This window comes from Lissotriton helveticus, chromosome 8, assembly GCF_964261635.1.
Source record: "Lissotriton helveticus chromosome 8, aLisHel1.1, whole genome shotgun sequence".
Taxonomy (NCBI): domain Eukaryota; kingdom Metazoa; phylum Chordata; class Amphibia; order Caudata; family Salamandridae; genus Lissotriton; species Lissotriton helveticus.
This window is the reverse complement of record NC_136069.1, coordinates 880,175,773-880,198,824: the sequence shown is the minus strand read 5'-3', so window position 1 is coordinate 880,198,824 and position 23,052 is coordinate 880,175,773.

The following is a 23,052-nucleotide window of genomic DNA, read 5'->3' as shown; positions in this document are numbered from 1 at the left end:
TTCCCTGGCGTCCCTTTATTTCACTGCCGCAGCCTTAGAAATCTGGGGCAGCATCAAAAAGCATTAGGTGTCGCGGTGGAATGCCCACTGCAACACCCACCGAATGCGCCTTTGCAGCAGAGGTCTTTGGCAGAAAGGGGCATATTTGCAAGGTGGCGTTAAGCCACGCTACGTGGCTTAGCGCCATCTTGTAAATATGGCAAATAATGGTATGCCACTGGAGTATCAGAAAGTGATGCTCAGGTGGGTATAGGGAACTGTAAATATGCCTCTTTGTATCATAGAGAACTGTCAGGCACATTATCAAGGAAACGAGATAAATATTGCATTTCCTGCTTTGCGTGATTCTGTTTAACGCCACGTATTGCCGGATTTAATCGCCGAGATATCACGGTATAAAAAATAAAAAAAATTAAATCCAGTATTTGTAAAGCGCACAGCTACCCGGAGGCATCCCAGCGCTGGGGGCCGGTGGGAAGATTAAGCGAGCTATTGCCCAGAGTCACATGGTGCTGGGCAAACTCCTGCCGCCGGAGCCAGGGATCGAACCGTGACGGTGAGCCCCAGCTTCCAGTGTCAGTCGCCCTGGCCGCGGTGCCACACCTCTTCCCTTATCAACGCATATCTCCACATCGATTAAATCCTGCAAAGCGGGAAAAGCAATATTTACCTTGTTTCCTTAATGATATGCCCCGTTGCCTCAGCCGTACAATCCACCTGCCATAATAAGTATGGCTAAGTCAGTTACAAACCAGGCGTTACAAACCTGCGGTTAGCGCGGTTTATTTCATCACATCGCGGGTTTGCCCGAGGCTTGATAATATAGCCATGCAGAGTCAGCGCGGATTTCCATTGAGAAATGGAAAGGAACGCCTACTTTGCATGTCATTAGCGATATTCATCGCTGACATGCAAAGTGGAGTTAAAAGGGCTGCTTACTCAAGGAAACACGCATTAGCGTGTCCTTGGTAATTGTGCGTTAAAAAAATCACTGCTTTTCGGCCGAATAGGGCCACTAAAGCGGCGGTATTCTGCTTGATAATATGCCCCTCCCTTTGTAGTTCTGTAACTACCTGGTTTATTTGGACTTAATTCAATACAATTGCTAAATGCTACTTTTTTTAGGCTCGGCATAATCTCGTGTAATTTTCTGCGTTTCACATTAGGCTTTTTTACACAACCTTCCTGAATTTACGCCTTTACGCTTGCCATTTTCCATTTTCCACACCCCTGAATGTCTTTTTTCATATAAACAAATCAACAATATTATAGTTATCAAAAAACACTTTTCTTTGTCGTGGACAGTTAACTTAAAATCACAAAAGTGCATGTGTTTGTGGAAACAAACATCCCTCCTTGAAAGGGAATTATTATGTTTCCCGATGAAACAAACAGGTGTCGGTCGTTGATGGGAATGAAAATAGAAACAGGATGCGAAAAAAAACAAAAATTGAAATGATGATCATTACTTACAATATGCATCTAGTGCTAATGGGAAATCAATTCTGCTCTATTAGTCTTCATTTCAACACGGCTCATGGACAAGATAAACAATCACATTTGTCACAATAGGTCGTTAATATCATAATCCTAATGCAGAATCAATTTTCCAATTGTCAGCCTCTGCTGATCATTGCTAACATCTGTGTTCCCATTGGAATTCATTAGCAGCCTTTTGTGAACTTTCTCATTCCAGGCAGGGTCTGCATTATTCATCACCTAGCTGCTGTGCATTGGGCATGTGCTTTGGTAAATACTTTAGCGTGTGAATGTGGGGAAATGTACTGCGGTATAGTATACGTTTGGTGTGCACTATGCCTTTTGTTGTCAGTAATAGGGAATTGATGTGGTGCATTTTGAGCCGGTATCATTGGAGTTTCTCACTAACTGCAGAAAAGTCTAACGCTTTCCTCTCTCAACTCCATCATCATCTGCATTGAAAGCCCCTCGAGGAGGAGGTAATTGACTAATCACAAGCTTTCTAATTAATTTCAATTGCGCTTTTGGCAGTTTGATTGGTCAGCACACCTGGCACTTGGGTCATTTTGTGGAAATAATACTCGGACGCTTCGTGAGGAATTGAATTGGTTTGGAGGCAGGCTATCAACCGATTACCGCTTTTGAGAGTGTTCAGTGATGGTAAGTGGTAATTCTGTAATGTAAGTGTAGTGCCAAATATTTTAAATGCGTGGTGCGAGGCAGTGGCACAATATGCAAACTGCTCGGTGGTGCTGCTGTTTGTTTATAATTATGTTCTAATTTGAACCAAAATGCTATTTTATACTTCACTGTATAATTTAAAAAAATATATGCTTTTCCTTTTAATTTTTTAGTGCTATTTTGTAGCACTGAAAAAAAGTAATGTAGATCAGACTCAATCACAAAGATTTTTTTCTTTACGTCATTGTCATTGGCTGCCCATGGTGTGGCTGAGTAGTGGGATGGCATACTCACAATCATCCATCTACATGCACACTCATCCATTCACAGGTGCATATACATACACCTACTATTCATAAGGACAAACACACATCCATTCACAGCACACACTGACAAATACACATACATTCACAAATGCATGTGATGGTGAAGGTGGTGAAACAAAATTTTGTATACCCCTTGTGAAGTCACACTTCAATACCATGTAATCTGAACTAATGGAGTGGTGCATGAGACTAATCGACCTAGAATAAAAACTTGGACATACACACACACGTGAGAACTAATCTCTGCTTATGTTGCAATTATAACTAACTAATTATGTAATTTTGTCGTGGCCTGTACTAATATGCTGCATTGATATAACGGAATGAAGCATAAATGTGCTTTTGTCTATGTATTTGTGGCCAGAAGATTGGACCTAAGTGAGTATATTACGCATAAGTGTCGCTTATTTGCTAGGTAATTACTAATAGGGAATACCTTAGTAAGGGGGGAGGTAAACAGAAAGGCTATTTTTCTAAAATAAACGTTTATTTGTGTTTGTTTCTATGATAGTTCCCATTCTGACTCGAGAGGCCTGTGACAAAATGGAGTCACTGGTTTACTGTGACAGCCAAAGGCAGAGCGCATGCGCAGCCGAAGGGAGGAGAATGAATGCGAGCTGCTTGGGCCTGTGCGGAAGGAAGTTCAAGGTCGCTGTGGCCTGGAAGTCTAGATGGCTGCCAAATGATGAGAGCAATGTATCTGAATGTGGGAATTTTACTTAAAGTTGCGAATTACGGAAACTCGACTAGGCCGCACTATGAAAGACAATGGGGGCATTACAAAAACCCTGACAGGAAGAAAATGTATAATGTGGAGATGAGGTTATGCTCATCCACCCCCGAACTGACCAATGAGGACTCGACTTTTCTTTAAAAGTTACTCTTTTAGATAGATAGATCTAGTAAAAAAGGTATAAAAAGTGCTGATTTTAACGAGTAAAAAACTTCTTCTGATTTTCTACCAGATATGCTGACAGATTGATGATGTTCCTGTGATGTAAGATTCTTTTTCTTGACTTATAATTTCTCTTTACAGAATAGCACTTTAGTGAGGGATTTTAGTTAGGGAGTTAGGAGAAAGGACTTTGGGAACTATCTGTCTTTTGCTAATACTTGCGTTCTAAACTTAAACTGTTAACGTTATTTCTGAGATTTTCTAAAATAAATGAAATTAACTGTTTTGAACTAAGCTTACGTTTAAATGTCATTTGAAGATTAAATAAAAAAATAAAGAGAAGAAACTTTTACACATGTTAAATTTGTTTAATAAAAGTTAGATAAATGGAAAATTAAAGCGGGTCTTGAGTTTTACTACGCCTGATTTTTTACTAGCAGACCCATCGACCCTTATGGCGATATGTCTAAATGTATATTTTCTGATGATAAAACCATGGTAAACTCGCATAAACTGCAGATGTATATAATATAAACGTTTCATTGATTTAGACATTTCGCTATGATAAAGCAGCTCTCCATTGAGATTATCTGATCCCTAGAGTAAGGTAGAGATTGTTTGTACGAAAACGCACAGTGATATGGGCCCCACTGGTGAGTGAATGTATGTTTTGGTATTTCAGGGATAAGTGATATAGTTTCAGAGATTATTTTTGGAGTAGCGCTGCATCAGTAATAATCTAGGTAGCAGATTAGTGGTTGCTATAGAAATTAGCTAGGATTATGTATAAAGTGCAATATAAGGGTTTTGGTGTACAGAATTATGACTAACATCTGTTGAGTTTGTATTACGTTATATGTAGTCCTGAAAAGGCTTCAGAGTATTGCGTGAAGCTGGTCGCTCTGTCTGCAGGCAGAGGAAGTGTGGCAATGAAGTCGCACATCGCATAGTCTTTTTCAGAAAAGTAGTATCGTCGTATACTGCGGTGGTATCGTCGTATATCACTGTTTAGGGACATTACGTGTGAAAGGATAAATGTATGGTGAGGACAGTCTATAAAATCTTAGCCTTCAAGTACAGGGATCATTGCGTATCCTGGTTTAAAACTTACTGTTGGGAGAGTAATAGAGCTTAACCCGAGCTTGAGAGAAGGGTAAAGTAGAGGAAGTGGTGATACTTTATCGGCAAGTGTAAAAAATTCTGTGGTAGAGAAGAGGTAAGCACGGTCTATTGGAAATACAGGATACTTGTGTGATTGAGAAAATTCTATTACTTTGTTTAGCGAAACAGACAAATGGAGTTGTTTTGTGTAAGTTACTAACCGATTTTGTAAAATATCTTGTAAATACGGCTTCTTGAAAAAATCCTGTAAGGGAGGGGTCAGTCGGCCCTGCAGAAGCCGGAGCACTGTTGACGTCAAAAGTGTCGCGCTTGTATTGGTCCGCGTGACCAAGACAGGGGAAAGGCTGATTGGTACATCACGGAAAGCAGCGAAAGCTATTGGTTAAGCACTACATAGACGTATCTTGTTCTAATTGGTGTGTTAGTGTAAACCGCGCTGTGATAGGTTGGTGTTACGGAACAGCAACAGAGAAATACGCGATCTTTTGAAAGACAGGGAATTTACAGAAAAATTGATTACTATTACGGAGAGGAAAGGAAGATACCTTCATGGTTTAAGAAATTGAAAAATGTGTTTGTGAAGGATAAGGCGATAGTCACAAGAGAGGGAAAATTGCTTCCTCTGCCGAAAACGCCTGCTTCTTATATGTTGTCAAAATATGGTTACCATACGTGTGTTTGGTTAGAGAATTGGGTGAGATATACCAGAAATGATGGTGTGTTAGCTTTCCCGGAAGGAGGATCTTTTGATGTGGCAGTTTTGAGAAATTTGAGAGAAAAGATGATGAATCTTGACCCAAGACCTAGACCTAGACCAACTCAGTTCGAAGCTTTAGTTGAATGGGAGGATGAGATGCATGAATTAGAAAGCAAAAGCTTGAAAGGACATGTCAGACCATGAGGTAGATTTCGAAATTTATGGGGAGAGACACATTTATGATGGAATGTATCCTGTTCGATTGGTGGATGATTATGAAGGGCGAAAATGCACAGGAAAGAGGAAAAACATAGAGACAGGGAAATAAGGTTATGGTGACAGTGAGTCAGAGGATGCTGTATTAGAAGAAATATTAAATAGGAGACCGCCACCACATCAACCAGGTTCTTTATGGATTACACCCAATGCTCCATCGGCAGATGAGAGAAACAATGAAACCCCAAAGCAATTTTCAAATTTTAAAGATGTACCAGAAAGAGTAGAAGTGAGATACAACCCAAAAAACCTCAATAGTAGAGTCAAGATACCCCTAAACAGAGTCATGAACAAGAGAGAGTAAAAAGAGAAGAAAAACAAGTTGAGGAACAAACAAGTACTGCAGAGTATATACGAACTATAAATGAATTAACTGAAAAGATACAAGAGCTTACGAAAAATATAGAAGCAGTGACAGTCCTAATAACGATAGGACCTGTAATTCCAGTGTTTGAAAACCCGAGAGTAAAAGAACCAAGTTTAACAATGCCATTACAGCAGGGCTTACAAAATCTGAACAGAAACATTTATCCAGACTTGTCAGCAGTTAAACAAGTAAACAATGTAAATCCTGCTACACCTGAAAAGAAAAATAGATAAATAGATTTAACGCAAACCCCTGTAGGACCATCAGATCAGGAATTAAGTGACTGGATTTAAACTTTCAAATTAAAAGAGCTTGATTCTAAAGTACTGGATGTAGCCAGGTTAAAAGTAGACAAGGAAGAATTCATTATTGGAACAATTGGAACAGACAGACTAAAAACATACCAAGATGATGAACTTATGTTCATGTGTAAAAGTATAACGTGGAAAGCAAAGACAGTGCATGATCAATTGGAGGGATTGGCAAATTAATTTGGAGTGGAGTTTTCTAAGAATAAAACATTGCAAAAATCCTATTGAGTAGATTTTTCAGAAAAAGACATTGAAAACATGAATACTGCTGGAAGACTAACACAGATAAAAGAGTTAATTGTGATGTTATGAAAATTGGGAGATGTGAATAAATGGAGAGTTAAATGGGCAAAGAAGAAAGAGGAAATTAGTGATAAATCTACCCTAGCGTTTCCAGTCAGGGAAAAAGAGGCAGTCGCAAATGAATTTCCCATGAGAGAAATACCTGGAGGAGGATATGTACATGTTCCTTGGAGTAGACAGGATATATTGTCATTTACCAATGATTTTCCTAGATTGAGAAAAAAACCAGTGGAATGGTATCGACAGGTGGATCGATTTGTGAAAGTTTTCAAAAGTACTATGGGTTGATTTAGACGGATTATTCAACATAGTTGTGCCAGCAGACCTATGGACTGAATGTAAAATATCTGTAGATTGGCCAAGAGAAGTATACCCCCGAGATAAAGTGACAGGTGCCCCATCACCAGATGTAATGCGAATATGCGAATATGAACAAGTGATTTTGTTTTTGAAGAATAAAATTCCACCAAAAGAGACAGACTGGGTTAAAATCGATAGGACAACCCAAGAGCCGAAAGAATCTGTGCATGCATTCTATGAGAGACTATTGTTGGTGTTCAAACAGTACAGTGGATATGAAGAATTGAGTGAGAAAGACATGAGTCATTTTGTATAAAGATTTGCGTATGGATTGAGACCAGAAACCGGAGATATGATCCAACACACTCTAATAGGGTGGCAGTCGAGCACAGTGGATGAGGTATTGAGAAAGGCCAAATATTGCAGTGAAGAAATTGATGCAAAGCAAAAGAAATTAAAAGAAAAAGCCATGTGGGCACAGGTGAAAGTGGCAGAGCAGGTAGCGCAATTGGATAATAAAGGCGCTGATGCAAATCAGGGAAAATCGAAAGGTAGTTTTGGCAAATCAAAATTAGTAGGAAATATAGAAGAATTGAAAAAGAAATATCCCTGTCATAATTGCGGCAGAATAGGGCATTGGAGAAAAGAGTGTAAGTATCCACCAAGAGTTAATCCAGAAAACACATCATTGAATCCACAGGTGCAGTATGAGGTAAACCAGCAGCAACCGCAACAACAGCAGATAGTAAATCATCAAAGTCAGGTGCCACAACCGCCACTTCCACACAGTGTAAACCAACAGAGATACAGTGCAGAGACAGGATTCAGCGGAGGTGAACAGGTAACAAGACCGCACAGAGTGAATGTGTGTCCCCAGTATTGGTTACAGGAGGAGGGTGGAAGTGAGTTGGATGAAAGTTTCTGACGGTGCCTGAGAGAGGGAGAAGAGTGTGTGCTTGGAGCCACTCTTGAGGTAGATCAGTCCAGTCCATTTGTGAATGGAAAGGCAAATGATGTAGAAATAACTTTCCTAGTGGACACTGGTGCTACCCGTTCTACTGTTAGATCAGTGGAAGTACAGAATCTTCCTCTCTCAGGAGATAGCATCCAAGTTGTAGGTGTAGCTAACAGACAAATAAAAACCCCTTTGACTCAACCAGTTGAAATAGAGATTGGAAATTTCATGGACAAGCATCAATTTGTGGTTTGTGATAGTAGTCCTGTGAATCTGTTAGGACGAGATATCTGGTGTTAGATGAACTGTGCCATATACTGTTCACCAGATGGCATAGAATTGCAAACCCCAGATGAAGACAGCCTGTATAAAATGACTATGCTCATAATTGAGGCCCAGCAGATTAAATTGTTCCCTGTGTTTGACCGAGAAAAGATACCCGATGCATTGAAAGAGACAGTGAAAGAGAAAGTGTGGGATTTCACAGGAGAAGATTTTGGGTTAATGAAAGATGTAGACCCTGTAAAAATCTCAGTAAAAGAAGGTGCGAATTACCCGAATATTCCCCACTACAAAATGACTGCGGAAATAATTGACGGAATAACCCCAGTGATTGACAAGATGATTGAGCAGGGAATACTGAGAGAAATAGAGAGTAGTCCTTGTAATTCACCAATAATGGGATTGAAAAAGCCAAATGGAACCTTTAGAATTGTGCAAGATTTGAGAAAGGTTAATAAGAAAGTTGTCCCATGTTGTCCGATTGTACCAAATCCATCAGTGATTTCATATCATATTCCCTATGATGCAGAATGGTACACAGTCATAGATCTATGTAATGCCTTCTTCACAGTTCCATTGCATCAAGAAAGCCAGCCAATATTTGCGGTCCGGTTCGGAGATCGTATTTTAGCATAATGCCGAATTCCTCAAGGGTATGCTGAAAGTCCATCAATCTTTAATCAATTGCTGAAGAAATCATTAGAGAGTTTAAGCATGCCTGGAGAGTCTGTATTGGTTCAATACATTGATGACCTTCTGGTGGCATCAAAGACAAAAGATGCATGCATAACTGATACTGTTGCATTGCTGAATCATTTGGCTGAAGATTGACATAAAGTGTCTCCATCAAAATTACAATTTTGTCAGAAAGAAGTGCAATACTTAGGTCATAAGAATGCACAAGGGAATCAGACAAGTTACTGCGGAAAGAATTAAAATGATACAGGGAATGAAGCCACCGAAAAATCAAAGGCAAGTGAGAATGTTTCTGGGAATGGTAGGTTACTGTAGACAGTGGATTAGTGGGTTTTCACTGATTGCAAAGCCATTGAAGAGGTTAACCAGAGCAGATAACCGAGACCCTATTCTTCTGACTAAAACTGAAATGGAAGCATTTGAGCAGTTAAAAACGAGTCTCTGCAAAGCACCAGCTTTAGGGATGCCAAATTATGAAAAAGAGTTTGAACTGTATTGTAGTGAACGAGAGGGATGTGCATTGTCAGTACTAATTCAGAGACATGGAAAACTGACAAAAACCAATTACATATTTCTCAGCTGTTTTAGACCCTGTTGCAAAGGCATTGCCAGGTTGCCTGAAAGCAGTGGCAGCTACAAGTGTAAGTATAGAACAAAGTGAAGGGATAGTGATGGGATTTCCTGTGAGGGTGTATGTACCTCACTCAGTGGAGATTCTCCTCACTAGAATAAGGACCCAATACCTGACTAACAGCAGGAACACCAAATATGAAAAGACAATTTTAGGAGCAGAAAATGTGATGATTTCTAGATGTGTAAATGTAAATCCTTCTACACTATTACCTGATGTCCCGGAAGGTGAGGTAAGAGGTGAGGTTGATCACAAATGTTTGGATGTTCTTGAATACTGTACCAAACCAAGACCAGATATCAGAGATGAGCCGTTACCTGAGTCTGATTATGTGATGTTTGTGGATGGATCATGTCTGAGAACGGATGAAGGTGCTTTAAGTGCAGCCTATGCCGTGTGCACTGTAGCAAAAGTACTGGAAGCATCCTGTCTGAAAGGGATCCGTTCTGCACAAATAGCGGAATTGATTGCTTTGATTCGAGCATGTGAGTTGGGAAAAGAGATCAAAGTCGCCATAGTGACTGACAGTCAGTATGGCTTTGGAGTTGTCCATGATTATGGGCAACTGTGGTCCCAAAGAGATTATTTGACTTCTGCAGGATCTTCCATATGGAATGCTGAGTTTGTAAGAATGCTAATTGATGCGATTCAGCTACCAGACAAAATTGCTGTGGTCAAGTGTGCAGCACACAAAAAGGGGGATGTTTACATCACCCGAGGTAACCGTTATGTTGATGCAATTGCAAAAAACTGTGCAAAGAATTTGGCTTCAATTAATAAGGACAGAGAGAAAGAACATGTTCCAAGTCCTTTAATGCTAACGACAGTAGTAGAAACTTGGCAGGAAGTAAGGCAAATGCAGGAAGAGGCAGACGAGGAAGAGAAAAATACTTGGTTAAAAGCAGGGTGCAGACAAAGAGAAGAAGATGAAATCTGGGTTTACAAACACGAAAGGCCAGTAATGCCTGATAGTATGATCTCAAATATGGCCCGAGCATACCATGGTCAAGCTCACATTGGTAGAGATGCTATGTTACGTCTGTTTAGACAGACGTGGTACAATCCCAAATTTAGGATGATCGCAGAGAGTTTGTGCCAGAGGTGTTTGGTGTGTCAACAGTTCAATCCAAACAACAAAACAATTGTGAGTCTGGGAACCATAGGATGGGAGGGAGGTCCATTTACACGAATGCAGTTGGACTTCATTGAGTTACCACCGTGTAATCGACTCAGATATGTTCTGGTGATCGTCTGTTATTCTCAAGGTGGGTGAAGGCTTTCCCCACAAGAAGGAATGATGGAATAACTGTTGCAAAGTTACTTCTACGAGAGATTATACCTAGATTTGGCTTTCCGGTGACCATTGAAACGGACTGTGGTCCCCATTCTCAAAATGAGCTCATACAAATGGTATGTGAAGCACTGGATATACGCCAAAGACTACACTGTGCATACAGGCCTGATGCTTGAACAGGTAAATGGGACAATTAAAAACAGGATTGCAGAAATGTATTTTGCAACAGGATCGAAGTGACCAGAAGCCTTGTCCCTTGTTCTGATGACTCTGAGAAGCATTCCAGACAGGAAGACTGGGCTGAGTCCACTTGAGATTTTGATGGGTAGAGTAATTAGACAGGCATATGTACCAGTTGATAAGTTATTAACTATTAGTGATGACATCATACTGGATTACTGCAAAAATCTGTCTGATGTAGTGACTTCTGTGTTCCATCAGGTAGGAACTGATTCAGACACGAAAGAGAAAAAGCCAGCTCATGATTTAGTGCCTGGAGACTGGGTCCGAATCGAGGTGCACCGCAGGAGAAATTGCTTGGTGCCTCATTGGCAGAAACCACAACAGGTTATCTTGGTTAGCAACACTGCAGTTAAATGTGCTGGAGTGAAGAGGTGGGTTCATGTGAGTCATACAATCCGTGTGCCTGAACCTGAAAATCCAGACAAAGGTGAAAGTACCACTGATTCAGACTATGAAGGTGAACCAGAGGAAAGTCCAGATTCTGAAGTTCGACAAGAACGTCGACATCTGGAGATTTCAGAGGCTAGTTCTTCGTCTGAAGGAGAAGAGAAAATTGTTCAAGTACCAAATTCTGAAGATCGATCTGAAGATCAAGAATTGGTAGAAGAAAACATCAGTGAGAACACTGAGCAGAACAAAGAGAAAACTGGTGATCAGAAAAACTCTGAAGAATAGTCTGTAAACTCGGAAGACAGGAACGAAAATCCTGATACTTGAAAAGCGGAAGTAACTCATGACAAGGATGAGATTCCAAGTACCAGTCATGGAAATGTTCCTTACAGAGTGAAAGAACTGTCAGAAGAGAAAATTGACTCTGGAAAAGACAAAGACGTTGTGAAGTTGATCATAAACGAAACTGTCGAAGACACTGAAAGCGAAACTGACGACAGTGCAGATGAGACTTCTGTGAGAAGGAGTCCAAGAAAAAGGGCATGGAGAGTGGAACACAACACCACAGAGCCTAAGACAAAAAGATTCTGTAAAGGAGATAATTGGCCTAAGAGAAATGACGAGCTGAAAATCAAACTGGTTAACAGAGAAAGAAAACAGGAAGAACAAGTGCATGAAATAACTAGTCAGAGAGAATCTTTGGGAAGGAAGATTGAAGTGGTACACCGGCCAAAAAGAGTGAGAAGACCAAATCAGAAGTGCAAATCACCTGACTGGACATATATTGTCCTACCGTCAATAGAAGAGGTAAACAGTAGCCAAGAAGATTTGAGTTACCCAATGACAAGTGGAAAAAGTGAGTAGAGAGATGAATTATTGAAAAGGACAACGGTTGCTCAAAGTATAAGATAAAAGGTATAAATCCTGAAAATCCTGATAAAGAAGAAGGTTTTATAGAGGGAAGTGGAAAGTTGTAAGTGACAAAAGGTCGAAGAAACTTGTTAGAGAAAAACTAAAATAACTGTGTAATTGACATAAGGTCGAAGAAAAATTGTTAGAGGTAACAAAATTAACTCTGTAGGTGACACAAGGTCAAAGAAAATCTGTTAGAAAAATTGCTGTGTAAAAAAAAATGGTGAATAACGAGCAAAAGACGAAATTTTCTATATTTAGAAAATGGTGCATGGTTTGCACTGGATTATTAACAATGATATGGATAGTTTTGGCTATTTTACTTCCTTTCCAGTATAGCTTAGTGAAATTAAAAAAGAATGTAAGTTCAAGTGAACAAGAGATAGAGTCAAAGTCTAACAAACAGCATGTATATAGGCCGGAAGTACATCAGGATAGCTCAAAAAGTGACTTTTCAAAGAATACTTTTTCAAGATTGTTATCAGAGTATGCCAGGACAATGGATGCAAGTGATTGTTATGTGTGTGTAAAATTGCCTGCATCTGTTTCTGAGGGGGTGACAAACCACCACCTTCCACTTACATATGGGGTTACATGTAGTGTGATAGCAAGCCTGTTTTACCAAACAGGTAAATTGGAATATCATTATTCTAACTCAGATGAAGTATTTGCAAAGTTGAAAATTGATAAGAAACTGAATAAAAGAAAGCCTGCTACAGTTATGGGAGAATACTTTCTAGAAATGGATGAATTAAATCATGTCTATGCTTTTAAGAATAATCTGACATGTAAAATGAGAGTGGAAGAAAAGGTATTTTTAGACATGGTTGAAGGAAGAAGAATAGCTTATAAGCGCAAAGAAAGGGTGAAACATATGAAATCAAAATATTGGACATTCAATGATGAGAATATTGATGACAGAAATGTGAATGTAGCTATAAATATTGATACTCCATTGATGGGAAAATTCTGTATTAGGAGAGATAATACTGTGTATGATAATTACTTTGTGGGAGCAAGTCAATGTAAAGATACCTATAGAATAACAGGGGGTTGGGGATTTAAAGGAGGAGATGATCCAGTTTTTCCTGGTGTTTATTTTATCTGTGGGAACAAAGCTTATTATAGGTTGCCTGACCATTGGTATGGGACATGCTATGTGGGTTTGGTCTTTCCCAAAAATGTCCATGTAGATAGGGGAACAAATGGTATACATGAGATAGGTAAACCGTTAAGTCGTACAAAAAGAGAAAGTGTTATAGAAAAAATAGGGGATGTTTTTGGAGCACTGATACCAGCAGTGGGAATATCTTTCAATGCAAATCGAATTCGAAGATTGTCAACGATAGTAGATCGTTTGTCAACAGACACAGCAGGTGGATTCCCAATGGTAAACATCAAAATGATTGCTATGAGAACTATGGTAATGCAAAACCGTCTTGCTCTTGATAATATATTGGCAAAAGAAGGAGGAGTCTGTGGTATATTGAAGGTACAGCATTGCTGCACCTATATTCCAGATAAAAGTCAGAACATTGAAAAATACATAATAAACATTACAAAGTTGCACGGAGAAATTGAACCACTGGAGGTTGATGGTATTCTTGATCGTCTTGGTAGACGTTTTACAGCAGTTAAACATTGGTTTCAAGAAATAGGTAGTTCATTTATAGGTAAAATACTAATTTCAGTAACAGTTATAGTATTAGCTATTTTAGTGATAAGATTATGTTGCATATACAGAAAAAGAAGGAATGTTAGAAGGTCATTATAGAAGCTAATTCAAGAAAAACGAGAAAGGGAAAGAGAAAAAGGTGACATAGAAATGGAGGAATTCCAAGAAAAGATTTTTAAAGAGACTAAAGAAAAAGATACTAAAGTATAAAGGCTTATTAACCTGAAGAACCTGGAACATGTTTTGAATAAAATGTGCACATTTTGAGAGATATTTGGTGATAAATCACCAAAGGGGGGAGTTGATGGAGCAAGGTGGAGAAACAACATTTTGTATACCCCTTGTGAAGTCACACTTCGATAACATGTAATCTGAACTAATGGAGTGGTGCATGAGACTAATCAACGTAGAATAAAAACCTGGACATACACACACACGTGGAAACTAATCTCTGCTTATGTTGCAATTATAACTAACTAATTATGTAATTTTGTCGTGTCCTGTACTAATATGCTGCATTGATATAACGGAATGAAGCATAAATGTGCTTTTGTCTATGTATTTGTGGCCAGAAGATTGGACCTGAGTGAATATATTACGTATAAGTGTCGCTTATTTGCTTGGTAATTACTAATAAGGAATACCTTAGTAAGGGGTATGGTAAACAGAAAGGCTATTGTTCTAAAATTAACGTTTATTTGTGTTTGTTTCTATGATAGTTCCCATTCTGACTCGAGAGGCCTGTGACATAATGGAGTCACTGGTTTACTGTGACAGCCAAAGGCAGAGCGCATGCGCAGCCGAAGGGATGAGAATGAATGCAAGCTGCTTGGGCCTGTGCGGAAGGCAGTTCAAGGTCGCTGTGGCCTAGAAGTCTAGATGGCTGCCAAATGATGAGAGCAATGGTTCTGAAAGTGAGAATTTTACTTGAAGTTGCGAATTAAGGAAACTCGACTAGGCCGCACTATGAAAGACAACGGGGGCATTAAAAAAACCCTGACAGGAAGAAAATGTATAATGTGGAGATGGGATTATGCTCATCCACCCCCGAACTGACCAATGAGGACTCGACTTTTCTTTAAAAGTTACTCTTTTAGATAGATAGATCTAGTGAAAAAGGTATAAAAAGTGCTGATTTTAACGAGTAAAAAACTTCTTCTGATTTTCTACCAGATATGCTGTCAGATTGATGATGTTCCTGTGATGTAAGATTCTTTTTCTTGACTTATGATTTCTCTTTACAGGAATGGCACTTTAGTGAGGGATTTTAGTTAGGGAGTTAGGAGAATGGACTTTGGGAACTATCTGTCTTTTGCTAATACTTGCGTTCTAAACTTAAAATATTAATGTTATTTCTGAAATGTTCTAAAATAAATGAAATTAACTGTTTTGAACTAAGCTTTCGTTTAAATGTCATTTGAAGGTTAAATAAATAAATAAAGAGAAGAAACTTTTATACATGTAAAATTTGCTTTAATAAAAGTTAGATAAATGGAAAATTAAAGCTGCTCTTGAGTTTTCCTACGCCTGATTTTTTACTAACAGACCCATCGACCCTTATGGCGAAATGTCTAAATGTATATTTTCTGATGATAAAACCATGATAAACTCGCAAAAACTGCAGATGTATATAATATAAACGTTTAATTGATTTAGACATTTCGCTATGATACAGCAGCTTTCCATTGAGATTCACTGATCCCTAGAGTAAGGTAGAGATTGTTTGTATGAAAACTCACAGTGATATTGGCCCCACTGGTGAGTGAATGTATGTTTTGGTATTTCAGGGATAAGTGATATGGTTTCAGAGATTATTTTTGGAGTAGCGCTGCATCACATGCACACACCTAAACATTAAAAGAAATGATGCTTACTTGGCCACAGAGGTGATGGGGTACACCGAATGGCAAGGTAGAAGGGACTGCAAGGATACGGGCACTTTAGGCAGAGAAAACAAGAATATCCCACTCCCCCCTCTCATTGGCTGATCTCGTCATGGGTCAGTCAATGAGAGGAGGACCAACCCTCACTCATTAAGGAGTAAGATAAGGTCAGTGTGAGTTGCTGATGCCATCCCACTCTGCGATGAGAAGTTACTGATTGACAGTCAGCTCTGGGCACTTGAGGGCTTAAAACTGAAGCAGCTTTTCCAGGCTGTGGAGGTCACATTCTCAGGGCTGTGAAATCTTCAGCCCATCTAAAGTTTGTCTGACTGCCAAGTGCCAGCACATTTTGTGCTTGTTCTGTGTCTGGCTTCCCAGGCTAAATGTGATGAGTCTCTGTCAAGCAGCTCAACTTGAAAGACACTCTTCATGCTTTGAAAAGAATAGGTGGGGGTGGGGCGCCTCCACCCTTAACAGCGGTCTGCGCCTACTGTAAGTGTGTAACTAGAGTAAGACACAAGTACGCACAGAAAACTATGTGAAAACTCTTTGTGAATAAGGACTTTTGCATTTGTATTGCTGCAAACAAATACTAAGCACCATAAAAACCTAATGGAGTTTTGTAGCACAACAGCCACAAATATATTGCTATATAGTACCATAGAGAAAATTGACACAGTCCTAAAATGCAGCACCTGAGCACAATGTATGTGATACAGGACTTTGAAGTTAACAGCCTGAGTGGGTTTCCTTATTTAGGAAGATCATCCCAAGATTTTACTCATGATAACAAACTCACACTTAGATAAGGTTGCAAATGGCTCAGAAAGTCTTTGTACATGTCTTACAGAAGTGGCACTATTGAGGACTAACAACTGTCCTAAGCTAAATGGAGATGCAACAGAGGTGCCAGTGTTGAGAGGGCCACCTCCATCTGGTACCAGCCAGGCAGTCAAACTCCTTAGGACCTTGCCCTACTCCTTCCCTTTCCACAAAACATCTTTAAGATTACATTGATGACAAGTCATACTCGTGATTGCCACACGATGGAGGCGTCATCCCGTCCGTGGACCTAGGAGCACTCATCAGTGCTCTAGCACTGGTTCCCGGTTATTATATGTATATGCATGGAACAGGACCATAGCCATACGGAATCCCACATCTAGAACTTTGTATAGTGTAGTCCTACTTATTGCCCGAATCACTTCTGTCTAATTGGTGCATTCACAGCATTTCTTTGAGTGATATACATATTGCCCTACCCGGCTACTGTAGGGGGTGCTGTTAGCAGAGGACTGTTTATCACATTATATGAGCAGGGTCCTTCTTCGGTACACCATACATTTAGGCCCCCTGGTCTTCCTTCCGGCATCGGTTTGAGAGACTCCTGTCCTCCCTATGGTCTATCCAGGAGATCAATTAAACAAAAGCTCAGAGTTTTATTATTTAGAGCCCTCTGTGCACTACGAATAAGAAATTTATTGGAGATTCTTGAATGACTACCAATCTTCTAATGCCTAATTGACCAACTGCACCCTGACGAAGGAAACTGTGGTCTTTGGACCCCCCTCCGAAACGCGTGTCGGCGCTTTTTCTCCTTATATGTTGTAACTTATATATATTGATGTTATGCATTTTGATACGTATTGTTTTGTCTAGCTATGTTTGGTAGTATGATAGTGTATGGTATGACTGTGGTGGCATATTTGATGTTGGTTGAGTGCATGGTTTCAGTTCCGTTGAGAACCTAGTTTTTTTGGGCTCATATATGAAATATTAATTATGTTATTTACTTGAACAAATGAATATATAAAAAAATATTTTTGATAAATAAAAATTGTATATAAATTACTGTCTTGTGGTACAATGTAGTGTTGATGTTTGAGGTAGCACCCGTTCTATAATTATATGTTAAGAAGATGTTCTCTGTTTTTGCTATAAGTTTTCATTTAAGCCCCAGATTGTGAGGGTTGCTTCTACCTGTTCTTTTCATTTTAGGAGCTTGCAGAGACTTTTCTCTTTGTTTTTGAGCATTCCCATTAACCCCTTAGGGGCTAATGACGAGCTGGGCTCGTCATCGCGCTTACCTGTCGTGCGCTGATGACAAGGCCAGCTCGTCATCAGCCCCACCCTCGGGGGAAGTGCCGGCGCTCCCCCCGTGGGTCTCTGATCTTCGTTGTTTTGCTGGGGGCGGCAGCGGAAGAGCTTCCGCTGCCGCCCCCCCCCCCCCCATGGGAATCCCTGATGACGTCACTGCGCACAGCGCGCGCTGACATCATCAGGGATTCCCAGCGCTCGGGAAGCCATTTTCTTCCTGCGCGCTGGCAAAGAAGGTATGTTTTGGGACTCCGGCGGGGGTTTGGGGCAGCGAAGAGGCATCAGGGGAGAGGAAAGAGATTTTCCTCTCCCCTGATGTCTCTTTGCAGGGCATTTCTGCCTCACGATCGCGCACAGCGTCGCGATTGTGCGGCGGAAATGCCCCCACTAGCACCAGGGATGTAATTTTAGGTTATAGGAAGCGACCCCTTGGGCAAGGGTCGCTTCCAGGCGGCCACTGATAATGTTTTCATTTTTCTGCCCCCCCTCCTGGGGGCCAATCGGCCCGTTTTTTCTGCTGTTTTGCCCCCAGTGGGGGCAGAAATTCCCCACTAGCACCAGGGTTGTTTTTTGGAGCCAAGATGGCGGCCATATTTTTTGTTTACATTTTTCTGTCCCCCCTGGGGGCAAATCGGCCCGTTTTTTTTGCCGTTTTGCCCCCAGGGGGGACAGAAAATGCCCACTAGCACCAGGGATTTTGTTTTTAGCTTTTAGGAAGCGACCCCTTGGGCAAGGGTCGCTTCCAGGTAGCCTCATAATTAAATTTTTGTTTTTCTGCCCCCCCTGGGGGCAAATCGGCCTGTCTTTCGGCCGTTTTGCCCCCGGGGGGGCCGAAATTTCCCACTAGCACCAGGGATTTTTGTTGGGGCAATGTGTTTGTTTTGGGAAGCGACCCCTTGGGTAAGGGTCGCTTCCAGGTGGCCATGATTGTGTTTTTGTTTTTCTGTCCACCCTGGGGGCAAATCGGCCCGTTTTTTTGCTGTTTTGCCCCCAGGGGGGCAGAAAATGCCCACTAGCACCAGGGAATTTAAATTTAGTTTTTAGGCGACCCCTTGGGCAAGGAGTAGTGCTTGGCTGGCGGTGTGTGCGGAGTGGCGCTTGGCTTGCAGTGTGCGTGGAGTGGTGTTTGGCTGGCGGTGTGTGTGGAGTGGCGCTTGGCTGGATGGTGTACGTGCAGTGGTACTTGGCTGTCTGTGCACGGAGTGCTGCTTTGCTGCCGGTGTGTGTGGAGTGCTACTTGGCTGTCGGTGTGCGCTGAGTGGTGTTTGGCTGGCGGTGTGCGTGGAGGGGTACTTGGCTATCTATGCACGGAGTGGTGCTTGGCTGGCGGTGTGTGTGGAGTGGCGCTTGGCTGGTGGTGTGTGTGGAGTGGTACTTGGCTGTCTGTGCACGGAGTGGTGCTTGGCTGGTGGTGTTTGTGGAGTGGCGCTTGGCTGGTGGTGTGCTTGGAGTGCTACTTTGCTGTCTGTGCACAGAGTGGTGCTTGGCTGGCGGTGTGTGTGGAGTGGCGCTTGGCTGGTGGTGTGCGTGGAGTGCTACTTTGCTGTCTGTGCACGGAGTGCTGCTTGGCTGGCGGTGTGTGTGGAGTGGCTCTTGGCTGGTGGTGTGCGTGAAGTGGTACTTGGTTGTCTGTGCACGGAGTGGTGTTTGGCTGGTGGTGTGTGTGGAGTGGTGTTTAGCTGGCGGTGTGTGGGGAGTGGTACTTGGCTGGGTGGTGTGCGTGGAGCGGTGCTTGGCTGGCGGTGTCTGTGGAGTGGTACTTGGCTGTCGGTGTGCGCTGAGTGGGTTTTGGCTGGCGGTGTGCGTGGAAGGGTACTTGGCTATGTATGCACGGAGTGGTGCTTGGCTGGCGGTGTGTGTGGAGTGGCGCTTGGCTGGTGGTGTGTGTGGAGTGGTACTTGGCTGTCTGTGCACGGAGTGGTGCTTGGCTGGTGGTGTTTGTGGAGTGGCACTTGGCTGGTGGTGTGCGTGGAGTGCTACTTTGCTGTCTGTGCATGGAGTGGTGCTTGGCTGGCGGTGTGTGTGGAGTGGCGCTTGGCTGGTGGTGTGTGTGGAGTGGTCATTTGCTGTCTGTGCACGGAGTGCTGCTTGGCTGGCGGTGTGTGTGGAGTGGCGCTTGGCTGGTGATGTGCGTGGAGTGCTACTTTGCTGTCTGTGCACGGAGTGGTGCTTGGCTGGCGGTGTGCGTGGAGTGGCGCTTGGCTGGTGGTGTGCGTGGAGTGGTACTTGGCTGTCTGTGCACGGAGTGGTGCTTGGCTGGCAGTGTGTGTGGAGTGGCGCTTGGCTGGATGGTGTGCGTGGAGTGGTACTTGGCTGTCGGTGTGCGCTGAGTGGTGTTTGGCTGGCGGTGTGCATGGTCTGGTGCTTGGATGGTGATGTGGGTGGATTGGCACTCGGCTGGCGGTGTGTGAGTAGTTACTTTCTGTTGGTCACTACACACACTGCTAGTTGAGTGACACTCTACGCAGTCCATCGTTTTCTGTAGGTACTGTGTCAGATATGTGGGCGTGTGAAAGTGATGGGCCCTTGAATGGCGCTGGCGGCTGGCAGTGTGAATGTTTTGTATGTGTCACACGTACAAAAGGTGTATGAATGTCCTTACTGCCCCTGTGTGATGGGGGTACTGGTAGGAGCAAAAGACTGACTGGCACCAAAGGGGTCAGGCAGTTAAAAAAATTCAAAAAATTATCCAGTGTCTTGATGTTAAACCTCATCTAATCTCAATTGGTCTAAGCCCTATTTGATGGCCCATCTGGCTGAATTTAAATTTGGGGGGCAAATTTGTGTGTTGTTGTTTAAATTGTTATATTGTTTGTGAAATGTGGTAGTAATTTTTTTTTCTTCTCTATTTTTGTCTTGTTCCAGGCTTTTGCTGTTTGGATTGTTCTAGGTTGTGTGTCTGTTTGCAGCTTGTGTAGTTGCTTGTGCTTGGTAAGTGAATGTATTTTGTACTACTTTCCCTTGATGTTTGTCTTTTTGAAAAAGGTTGTACTTCTAGCAGTTTGTGTGGCTCTGTGTTTTTTTTTTTCAGCATTAGTGTTTGATGTGCACTTTGTTTTCTAATCTGTCCCTCTGCTGGATTGTTTGCTGTTTCTGCCCGGATTCATCGCTGCGGACTGCGTCTTGGTGTGCCCTTGCCGAGCTGAGCAGTTTTTCCTGACGACTCGCCGGACCCGCTTTGCGGGTCCCGCAGCGCGTCTGTGCCCGAGGAGGCTGTTTTTAACTGCTGGGAGGAGCGCGGGAGAGGCGGTGGGACCAGCGGGGCTGCGAGCTGTTGGCCAGGGACTCCAGCGTCCAGGAGCCCCTGCGAGCCCAACCTGCTACACCTGGGCTGCTCTCCCCGCTGGCCACGCCCCCCTGCCGACGGAGTGATAAGCGGTGCCTGCTCTGAAGTAATTGGGTCCCTCTGCTGGATTGTTTGCTGTTTCTGCCTGGATTCATCGCTGCGGACTGCGTCTTGGTGTGCCCTTGCCGAGCTGAGCAGTTTTTCCTGACGACTCGCCGGACCCGCTTCGCGGGTCCCGCAGGTCGTCTGTGCCCGAGGAGGCTGTTTGTAACTGCTGGGAGGAGCGCGGGAGAGGCGGTGGGACCAGCGGGGCTGCGAGCTGTTGGCCAGGGACTCCAGCGTCCAGGAGCCCCTGCGAGCCCAACCTGCTACACCTGGGCTGCTCTCCCCGCTGGCCACGCCCCCCTGCCTATCAGCCAACGATCAAACAGCATCAGTGAATTTAGTTCCCCAGTGCCTCCGCTACGCGGGAGCGTCCCGGGAGAAGCCCGGGACAAGGGCGGGACCGTCTGTGGCCGTCCGGGGCCGCTGGAGGCCGGGCTGGGCCATTACGCTGACGCTTGCAAAAATCCACAAGTCTGTAGTTAAGTGGGTTCCCAACCTTCAAGAATGCCGGACCAACCCACTAATACTGTCCCGAGGTCTCCAACGGCCGATGCCGGCCATTCTGTTGTAGGTCCTTTGGATAAGTTCTTCAATCGTCCCGTCCAGTCAATCGACAAAGAGCTATCACTTGCTGAGAGGCGCGCAGAGCGCAGACTATCAATTGAACTCCTAAAAAACTCTGGGGACAAGCGCTCTGGCCAAATTTATCCTGCTCTAGTAACACCATTGTCCTCACTCCACTTACCTGACTTTTGTAATCTGGGTCATGATGTTAGTATGAACGGGGCCAATCAGGGTATTGTGAGTGAATTGATCCCCCCCGTGCAAGCCCCATTGATACCCCATCCTCCTTAACTGTGGTGTGTGCTCCATTGACCAATTCAAAACCGGGTCTTAAAAGGAAAAGCAACAGTACATCTAGGAAAAGTCTTCCCCCTAAACCTCCTCATAAACTTAGGAAAGTTAATAAAACCATGCATCCTAGCAAGGCAGCCACTGTAGCGAGCCGAGGGGGTGAATCTATGCAAGAGGGGGTAACTACACCTTCTGGTATTATAGATCCCAGTCCTTCTATTCTTATAGACCCAGGGACGGTAATGGTTGACACACAGCCATGGCTGATAGCTTGCTCCCCGAAGTGGAAGGGATGTTACGGTCCTTATTGCTTCCATTAGAGGAACGCATTACTAAACTAACTGACCGCCTAAACCACTTCGAGCAGGCTACACTAGATAATTTCTTCTCGACCAAGGCACTAATTAAAACTCAGTCAAGACAGGATGGCAACAGCAATTGTCAGATTACTGCCCAAATCCCATCACAAGCTAAGGCACAAAGGGAACATCCCAACTCTCCTCTGTCTGTAAAAACCAACAGTGGAGTGGCAAAAAGACCCCCGAAGTCGCTCAATTCGGCACCATTAGGGATTGCGGCTAAGGGCCCCACTACTACAGTACCTGGCCAGTCTGCTGTGCAACTGCCGATGCCTAGCACAAATCCTTTGCCTATTGCAGTGGGAGGAGGAGAGGAGGGCACTAAAAAGGGTACTGCCATATCACCTGCCCCTCTCATTGGAAACCAGCCATCAACAAACACATCGATACCCCGCCCTGCCCCTTCCGGTCCTAGACCGTCCTTACCACCCCTGAAAAAGCCCCCACACAAGAAACCCCCCATAAACCTCACCCCTGATTCCTTCCCCTATGTAGCAGTCCTGATAAATGTCCCACCACTTCCACCGGGACAAAGAGAAACTTTCCAGATGCTTAAAAACAAAGCCATGCACTGGTTAAGGGTGAATCGGCCTCTACCTGGGGAAGTTGATGGACTCATACTGGGAGTGAGG